General features: G+C 50.2%; 1 long non-coding RNA gene across 1 annotated transcript in view; it reads right to left on the minus strand.

Annotated features, from left to right (window-relative positions):
- Nucleotides 1-4,809, minus strand: part of LOC116652875 (uncharacterized) — a 23,525-nt gene extending 18,716 nt beyond the window's left edge. Inside the window, exon 1 of the long non-coding RNA XR_004306053.2 lies at nucleotides 4,589-4,809. This is a non-coding gene — a long non-coding RNA (uncharacterized LOC116652875). The remainder of the gene's footprint in view (nucleotides 1-4,588) is intronic.
- Between the last annotated feature and the right edge of the window lie 3,728 nt (nucleotides 4,810-8,537).

Below are 8,537 nucleotides of genomic sequence, written 5' to 3' on the forward strand. Positions count from 1 at the left end.
TAGGAAAGCCCCCTGTAGTCCTCTGAATCAGGTTTTCTGCTTTGAAAGAATTCCTCTAGATGGAGGCTTAAACCCAGTTCTTTTTATCAGGCTTTTCTAGGTGTCCTGACAGGGCAATTAACAGCAGCACACACAGCACTACAAGGTTTTGCATGGCTCCTGGTCAGAAAGGATCATCATGGTGGAACATTGTCACCTGTAGACTTAAGTCTGAGTCTACAAAGTGTTAATAGAATTAATTGAGCAGAATTCAATTAACAGTCTCTGTGAGGTCAGGATTTCTCCTTCTGGCAAGCACAGGTGTTGTGCTGGTGAGGACTGTTCTTCTGACACAGAAACAGAAGCAGTGAAATGGAAAAGGCCGCTGTTGTCCAGGCAGAGTGCTCTGGTCTGTGTGCTCCAGCCACTTTGCCATGTCTGCAGCAGACAAGTGCATCCTGACCTCTGTAGTTCACCTATCTCAGTGTACCCCAGTGTTAAGGGCACATCTTGTTGCCAGGAGCAAGCTGTGTGGAACAGGTTTTCTTTTGTCTCTGCTACATTTGATGCTTTGCTTTCACAGGTCAAGTTACAGAAGGGCTCCTTGAGGTGCTTGCAGTAATGCTCTTTATGTGCGCTTTTGCAGGTATTGGTTTTTATCCTCTTCTCCCATCAACAACTTCTGAATCTGGGTGTTTCGAAGAGAAGGAGAGAACTCCTGAGTGCCTGTTAAGAGGCCTCAAGATAGCAGAGAGGCCTTGTTCCCCTTTGTTGTGTAAGAGGAGCTTAGAGCTTCTCCAACCGAAAGGCTTCCACATGAGAGGGAGAGAAGTGAGAGAGTGATTGAATGCCCACATTGCAGTAATGCAAGGAGTGCAGGAAGTCATAGCTAAATACTGTCAACACTTTTGCAGCCCCTGACCAATCTGGTAGCCTTCCATGACAGAGTGTCGGCACTGGTGAGCAAAGGGAAGACAACTGATGTCATCTACCTGGACTTCAACAAAGCATAGTGCAAGGTTTGTCACCTGGGTCAAGATTATTCCAGATATGTATAGATATGTGGAGGAGTCCTTGAGAGCAGCTCTGCTGAGAAAGGCTTATGGGTCCTCATTGACTTAATGTAGGTCAGCAGCATGTACCTGCAGACCAGAAGGCCAACAGTATCCTGAGTTTTATCATAAGAGGTGGTCAGCAGAGTGAGGGAGGTGACTGCCTCCCTCCATTCTGTCTGTGTGAGACCCCAGCTGGAGTACTGTGTCCAGGTCTGGGGCCCTCAACACAAGAAAGATGTGGAGCTTTTGGAGAGCATCCAGAGAAGGGCCACAGAGATGACCAGAGGGCTGGTCTGGAGCACCTGGAGCATCTCTTCTGTCAAGACAGGCCGAAGGAACTGGGCTTGTTCAGCCTGGAAAAGATAAGACTACAGGGAGACATAATTGTGCTCTTCCAGTATTTAAAGGGAGTTTATAAACATGAGGGAAATCAACTTTTTATAAGGGCAGAAAGTGACAGGACAAGGGAGAGAGAGGAGATTTAGATCGGATGTCAGGGGGAAGTGAGAAAGTGGAGAGGTGCTGGAAGAGGTTTCCCAGAGAGGCTGTGTTTGTCCCATTCCTAGAGGTGTTTAAGGTCAGACTGGATGGGGCCCTGGGCAATCTGATCTAGTACTTGATCTAGGGGTTGGCAACCCTGCCTGTGGCAGGGGGCTGGAACTTGATGATCCTTGATGTCCCTTCCAACCCAAGTCATCCTATGATTCTAAAACTCTTTTTATCAAAAAGGAAATATATGCCTTAGCTGAAAGGAAGAGGAAGTTAATGAGTTACAATTTTAAGTCTTTAGGCCCCACGTTAAACGTTATTTACCTTCTCTCTTGATAAGGATGATGTGAGTCATTTGCATGACTTCAGGGTGCCATACTCCAGTGCTACAGGGAACGTTTTTAAGAAGACGGCTTTCTGGAGGAGTTCCATTGCTGAGGTTCCAGCTACTGCCTAGGAGGGATGCCAAGGGGCAGGTGCCTCATGGGCCCATGCAGCTGTGTCATGGGTTTAAGTGATGTGTGGCATTCCAGTAGCATCCTTTGGAGTCTGAAGAGAGATTTGGATGCTTTTGAACTGTACATAAATAGTATTCCTGTGCAGTTTTGTGGTTTCAGAAGGTTCAGAGAAAAGAGCTACCTTTGAAGAGCTTTAAATCTGAGCCGTCAGGTGTGTATTTTTTGTTCCTTTGCCCCAGCTCTCCAGATATGTTGCTGGGGGCACCATTCACAAAGCTTTATTGACATTAACAGCCTCAACAGTAAAGTTTTCTCTTCTCTGGGGATTTATGATCTGTGAAGGCAAGGGCTGAATAAAAAAATACAATACAATGAAGTGATAGTGTGGGAAAGCTTAGCTGTTTCCCCCATCCACCATTTTCTGGCTTCATCTCACTTCACTGTTAATTTTTATGTTTACATTTGGCTTCTTTCTGAAGTGCTTCTCATCACAATGGAAGCACAAGTCATGTTAATTAATGAGAGTAGCAGCCAAAAAATAAAGCTAGCACTTCTTTGCCATTGTCAAGGGCTCTTGAATAACTTGTCCTCAGTGTTTGTTTTGGCTGAACAAGAATTACGGTCATAATCACGACTAGATTTGATTGACTAGATCTTCCTTTCTATTACACTGATGATAACAGTATGACAGAAATTCTTGTCCTTATACAACCCTATTGCCACATCCACACATTGCTAAATAGCCGAGCATCCTCTCCCTGACTTGGCTGTCCAGCTCTGAGGGCGTTGAAATGTCTGAGGTAGTCCACAGTGGCTTTAGGGTGATGGAGTAAAACCCTTCCTGTTGATGTAAAATCTCTGTCAGGCACAGAATGAGGATATGAGGCCGTGATTCACTGCAGCACAGCTGGAGAACCCATACTTGCTGAACCTTTGGTGATTTCATTCATTAAGTATGAATTTAAATGATCCCCTTGCTAACCTCAGATAACAGCTCCTGATGCTCAGTTTGGGATGCTGTTGCCCAGCCACACGCCAGCAGCAGAGACGACAAGTCTTCTTCAGCCCTGAGCAGACACCACTGCAGCTGGAGATGCCACAGCAGAGACGGGCTGGCAGTGCTCCCATAGAGGCTGCCCACTGCACCATTATATCCTTCAGCCCAACAATGCATTGCTGACAGCCCCTTTAAATCTTACCCAGTACTTTCCCAGCCTCAATAATTATTATTTCTTTCTGAAGATGTGACCTTGCTCACACTTGCATATGCTGTATTGTCATTAAAACCATTACTGAATGTCAGACCCTGGGGACAAACTAGAGTGTCTGAATCACAGAACAGACTCATAGAATATCCTAAGTTGGAAGGGACCCTCAGGGATCATTGAGTCCAACTCCTGATCCACACAGGACCACACAAAAATCAGACCACATGACAGAACACAGTCCAAACACCCCTTGAACTCTGCAAAGCTCAGTGCTGTGCCCACTGCCCTGGGCAGCCCGTTCCATGCTCACCACCCACTGGTGCAGAACCTTTCCCTCACCCCCAGTTGCTCCTTCCCTGACACAGCTCCATGTCATTCCTTTGGGCCCTGCTGCTGTCACAGAGAGCAGAGCTCAGCACTGCCCCTCCACTCCCTGTAAGAAAAGCCTTCCTGGCTGCTTGGAAGGACATTTCTATCTGCTGCTACTGCTCAACTCAGCACTGAATCAGGTTTGTAAGCAAACAAGGAAGAAAGTAAGCTAGGTTTCCCAAGCAGCAACAGATCAAGCCTGAAGGTTTTAAACACAAAACTTGTCCTGCAGAACCACTTAGAAATGTTCTTTAGAAGCTGGTCATAATTTGAATCTGCTGTCTTGGCAGGAGCTTCCTGCTGCAGAAGTGGGTTCTCGCCACCCACCCAAACAGATAACCCTGGAGTTGCCTACTACAGCAATCTGGTATGAACAGCTAGAGAAACTCAAATGATTGATTTAACTGAGGCAGACTAAAGCTGTATAGAGCTGTCAGCCATGGGCTGTCCTGCTCCCAGGACACTTATCCTGTACCCTGCATCCCTTGACACTTCTCAATCACTTTGTGTTTAACAAAACACTTCTGGCTGCTTACCTGGGCTTCCCAGACACACTAAGTACAAAAGAGAGCTACCTACTCCATCAGCCTTCAGCTATTCTAAAGGGTGGTGGAAAGGTGGGGGCCTTCATTAAAGATAGAGATGCAGCCCCACAGGCCCATCCCACATGCCCCACTGCCAGCTGTGCCCAGCAGGGGCTCAGAGCTCCCTCCTCCCCATGCCTCCACCAGCCCATCCCAGCCCTCCCTGCCGCCGTCACCGCACCGCGGCTGCTGCCGGCCGTGATCCCGGAGCCCGAGTGCCCCCTGCCCGCTGCGCTGGCAATGACACGGCCTTCGTTGGAGCCCAGCTGCTCACAGAGCTCCTGGAGCCGTGAGCCTGGGCTGAGCCGACACAGGAACTTGTGGAAACAAAGCAGGGTTACACAGCTTATTCCATCTGCCTCCAGGCGCCCCAGCACATACGTTAAGGGCCACTTGTCCAGGAGGTTCTCTGTCCCAGAGCGTTGTGCAGATAAGCAGTCACCCACCTGAATGTCAGTGCTTGGACTTGGGCTGCTTCCCAGGGCTTCTGCACCGCGTTTGGCCCACAGTGGGAGGGAGAAGAGGGCCAAGGGGGATGTAAATTTGTCCGATCCTCCCTGTTGTGGGACTGCACAGGGAAGGAGCCGGCTCCTTGTCAGCCTGGGGCGGCCCTCAGGGTGTGTCAGCAGCTGAGACTGTGCCTGGCACAAAGGGGTGCGATCATTGCAGTCCCGGCTTATAAACCATCACTGTGAATACCTCTGTTGAAGTAAACAAAAAACAAAGCAGCATTTGTTTTAGCAGAAGCCACCCGAGGTTCCTCCTCCAGCCAAAAGTAAAAGGCCGTCCCAGAGAACAGAGCAGTTTGTGCCATGGCAGCACAGCCACACAGCTCGCTCCAGGCACCCGTCATTTCATTGCCATAGTCAGAGCTGCAGAAGCTCAGCCCTCCGCCATTAAACCAGAGGTGCTGGGATGTGTGCATGCCTACAACAGATCTCCACTGCTCCATGAAGGCCCCGATATTGCAGAGCAGCAGCTGCACAAAGCAGTGCTTTGTTGGAGCCAACAGAGCCATTTGTTCCTGATAACCACGAGGGCCCCACCAACACCAAAAACAATAAGAAAACTTTCTACAGGTACATTGGCCAGAAGAGACAGGCCAAAATGGGCATACCTACTCTGGTAAATTTAAAAGGAGAAATGGCTTCAACAGATGAAGAGAAAGCTGAGGTGCTGAATGAGTTCTTCACCTCGGTCTTCACTGGTGGCCAGGATTCTAGTCTTTTTCACGTCCCTAAGTCTTGCACCCCCATACCTCTATGTGGGGACCAAGGAGGTAAATCCCTCCCCACTGTAAGGGTAGAGCAAGTCCGAGAGTGCCTCCTTAGACTGAATGAGTATAAGTCTATGGGGCCGGATGGCGTGCATCCCAGGGTCCTGAAGGAGCTGGCTGAGGTGGTTGCTGAGCCGCTCTCCATCATATTTGAGAAGTCATGGCTGTCAGGTGAGGTCCCGGATGATTGGAGGAAGGGTCACGTCACTCCCATTTACAAGAAGGGGAGCAGGGAGGACCCGGGGAACTACAGGCCGGTGAGTCTCACCTCCGTGCCTGGGAAGATTATGGAACAGATCCTCCTGGACAACATGCTTGATCACATAAAGAACGAGCATGTGATCCGAGACAGCCAGCATGGCTTCACCAGGGGAAGGTCATGCTTAACTAATCTTGTGGCCTTCTATGATGGAGTGACGGCGTTGGTGGACGAAGGGAAGGCGACCGATGTCATTTACCTGGACCTGAGCAAGGCCTTTGACATGGTCCCCCATCACATCCTCATCTCCAAATTGGAGGGAGGTGGATTTGATGGGTGGACAACTAGATGGATAAGCAATTGGTTGAAAGGCCGCAGACAGAGGGTGGTGGTCAATGGCTCTATGTCCAGGTGGAGGCCGGTAACGAGCGGTGTCCCTCAAGGGTCTGTCTTGGGACCGGTGCTCTTTAACATCTTTATTAATGACATCGATGAGGGAATGGAGTGCACCCTCAGCAAGTTTGCTGATGACACCAAGCTGAGTGGTGCAGTCGATACGGTGGAGGGAACGGATGCCATTCAGAGGGACCTTGACAGGCTGGAAAGCTGGGCTCGGGTGAACCTAATGAGGTTCAACACGGCAAAGTGCAAGGTTTTGCACTTGGGCCGGAAGAACCCCAGGCACCTGTACAGCCTGGGAGGAGTTGTCCTTGAGAGCAGCTCGGCAGAAAAAGACCTAGGGGTCCTGATAGATGAGAAACTTAACATGAGCCAGCAGTGCGCTCTGGCAGCCCGGAAAGCAAATGGGATCCTGGGCTCCATCAGGAGAGGGGTGGTCAGCAGGGATAGGGAGGTGATCGTCCCTCTCTACTCTGCTCTTGTGAGGCCCCATCTGGAGTACTGTGTCCAGGTGTGGAGCCCTCAGTACAAAAAAGATATAGAGATTTTGGAAAGGGTCCAGAGGAGGGCCACAAAGATGATCAGGGGGCTGGAGCACCTCCCCTATGAGGACAGGCTCAGGGAGTTGGGTTTGTTCAGCTTGGAGAAGAGAAGGTTGCGGGGTGACCTCATTGCAGCCTTTCAGTACCTGAAGGGAACTTACTCCCAGGAAGGGAGTAAACTCTTCGAAAGGGCTGATAACAGCAGGACACGGGGAAATGGTTTTAAGTTGAAGGAGGGAAGATTTAGGTTGGATGTTAGGGGAAAGTTCTTTACTAGAAGAGTGGTTAGGTCCTGGAACAGGCTGCCCAGTGAGGTTGTGGATGCCCCGTCCTTGGAGGTGTTCAAGGCCAGGTTGGACGGGGCCCTGGGCAACCTGATCTAGTAAAGGTGTATGTTTGGTGGCCCTGCTGGGCAGGGGGGTTGGAGCTACATGATCCTTGAGGTCCCTTCCAACCCAGGTAATTCTGTGATTCTGTGATTCTGTGATTCTGTAACACCAGCTCTGTGCCTCTCTCTCACTGCTAACACCACTGTGACATAGAGTCAGAGAATCATAGAATACGCTGAACTGGAAGGGACCCATAATGGTCACAGAGTCCAACTCCTGATCCACAGAGGACCACATAAAAATCAGACCATATGTCTGACAGCACTGTCCAAACACTCCTTGCACTCCGCAAAGCTCAGTGCTGCGCCCACTGCCCTGTGGTGCAGACCCTTTCCCTCACCCCCAGGTGCCACTCCCTTGACTCAGTTCCATGCTGTTCCATCAGGCCCTGATGTTGTCACAGAGAGCAGAGCTCAGCACTGCCCGTCCACACCCTGAGAGCTGCAGCTGCCATCAGGCCTCCCCTCAGCTGCTCTGCTTTGCGCTGAGCAAACCCAGAGAGCTCAAGCTGCTCCTCACACACCTTGCCCTCCAGACGCTCTCTGTCCTTGACCAACGTTTCTGCCCCATGAGGGCAGCTCCCCACAGGGTTCTCCCAAGCCGCCCACTGCCAGCAGTGGCAGCCCTGGGCTGGGCAGTGCTGTCCCCTTTCCTCCCCACTCCACGCCTCAACTGTAAAACAACAACAAAAAAAGGCACGTAGGGATTAAAGCCCTGGGAGCTGCCTGCTGCTCTCATCAAGGAAAAGGAAGCTCTGATTATTTCCTGGTACAAGCTGTTTCTGGAATCAAAGCGCTCTGCGGTTCAGTTAATGATCATTCCCTCCTGCCCGTGTACAGCTAGTCCTTCACAGGCCGCAGGATGAGGCAATGACTTGTCCGCACCCTCCTCTCTCTGTACTTTCACATCGCCACACTAATTCCTTTGTTTCTTTGCAAAAATCCACCATTTCCTCATAGAGTGCGCAGCAGCCGGGCAGGGTGGTGAGGGCAGATACACAGCAGCAACTCCCCTCATGAGCTATGGGCAGCCAGGAGCCACCCCGCCCTGAAGCCTGATCTCCCAGCTCCCAGCCCTGCTCATGGCAGCTGCCAGGGGAGGCACAAAAGCCTCCACCAAAAGCATGCAAAGAAAAAAAAAAAAGTTAAGTTGTGGGGTTTTTTTTTGCTGTCATATTTTTCCCAGTATCATTAGTTGGAAGCTTTAGCTTTGGGATGTTGTTTTCTTTAAAATACGTTTCCTAGAAAAGCTTTTTACCTTCTAACGCAGCAAATGCTTCCAACAAGAAAATCAAGCTGGAAAAAAAGCAAAAACCTTTGCCTTCATATGCCGTTTTCCACCCAGCTCTCTTCCAATCTTGCTTAAGGACCCTCCTTCCCAAAAACTCCACCAGGCCTCTTTTAGAGTTCTGAAGCCATATTCTTGAAATGCAGTGAGGGTGTTCACATCGCTGCCTATTTTAATGAAATAGCTCAGCCAAGGCTGTTAGTAGTGAAGGCAGCAAACCCCATCCAGCACCCAGCTGCACTGACAGGGTACAGACAAGCTGCACCACAGGAGAGATGCCCAGCTTCTGTGCCCTGCAGCAGC

The sequence above is a fragment of the Coturnix japonica genome, chromosome 2 (genome assembly GCF_054131305.1).
Source record: "Coturnix japonica strain WE chromosome 2, WE-NBRP24, whole genome shotgun sequence".
Lineage (NCBI taxonomy): Eukaryota > Metazoa > Chordata > Aves > Galliformes > Phasianidae > Coturnix > Coturnix japonica.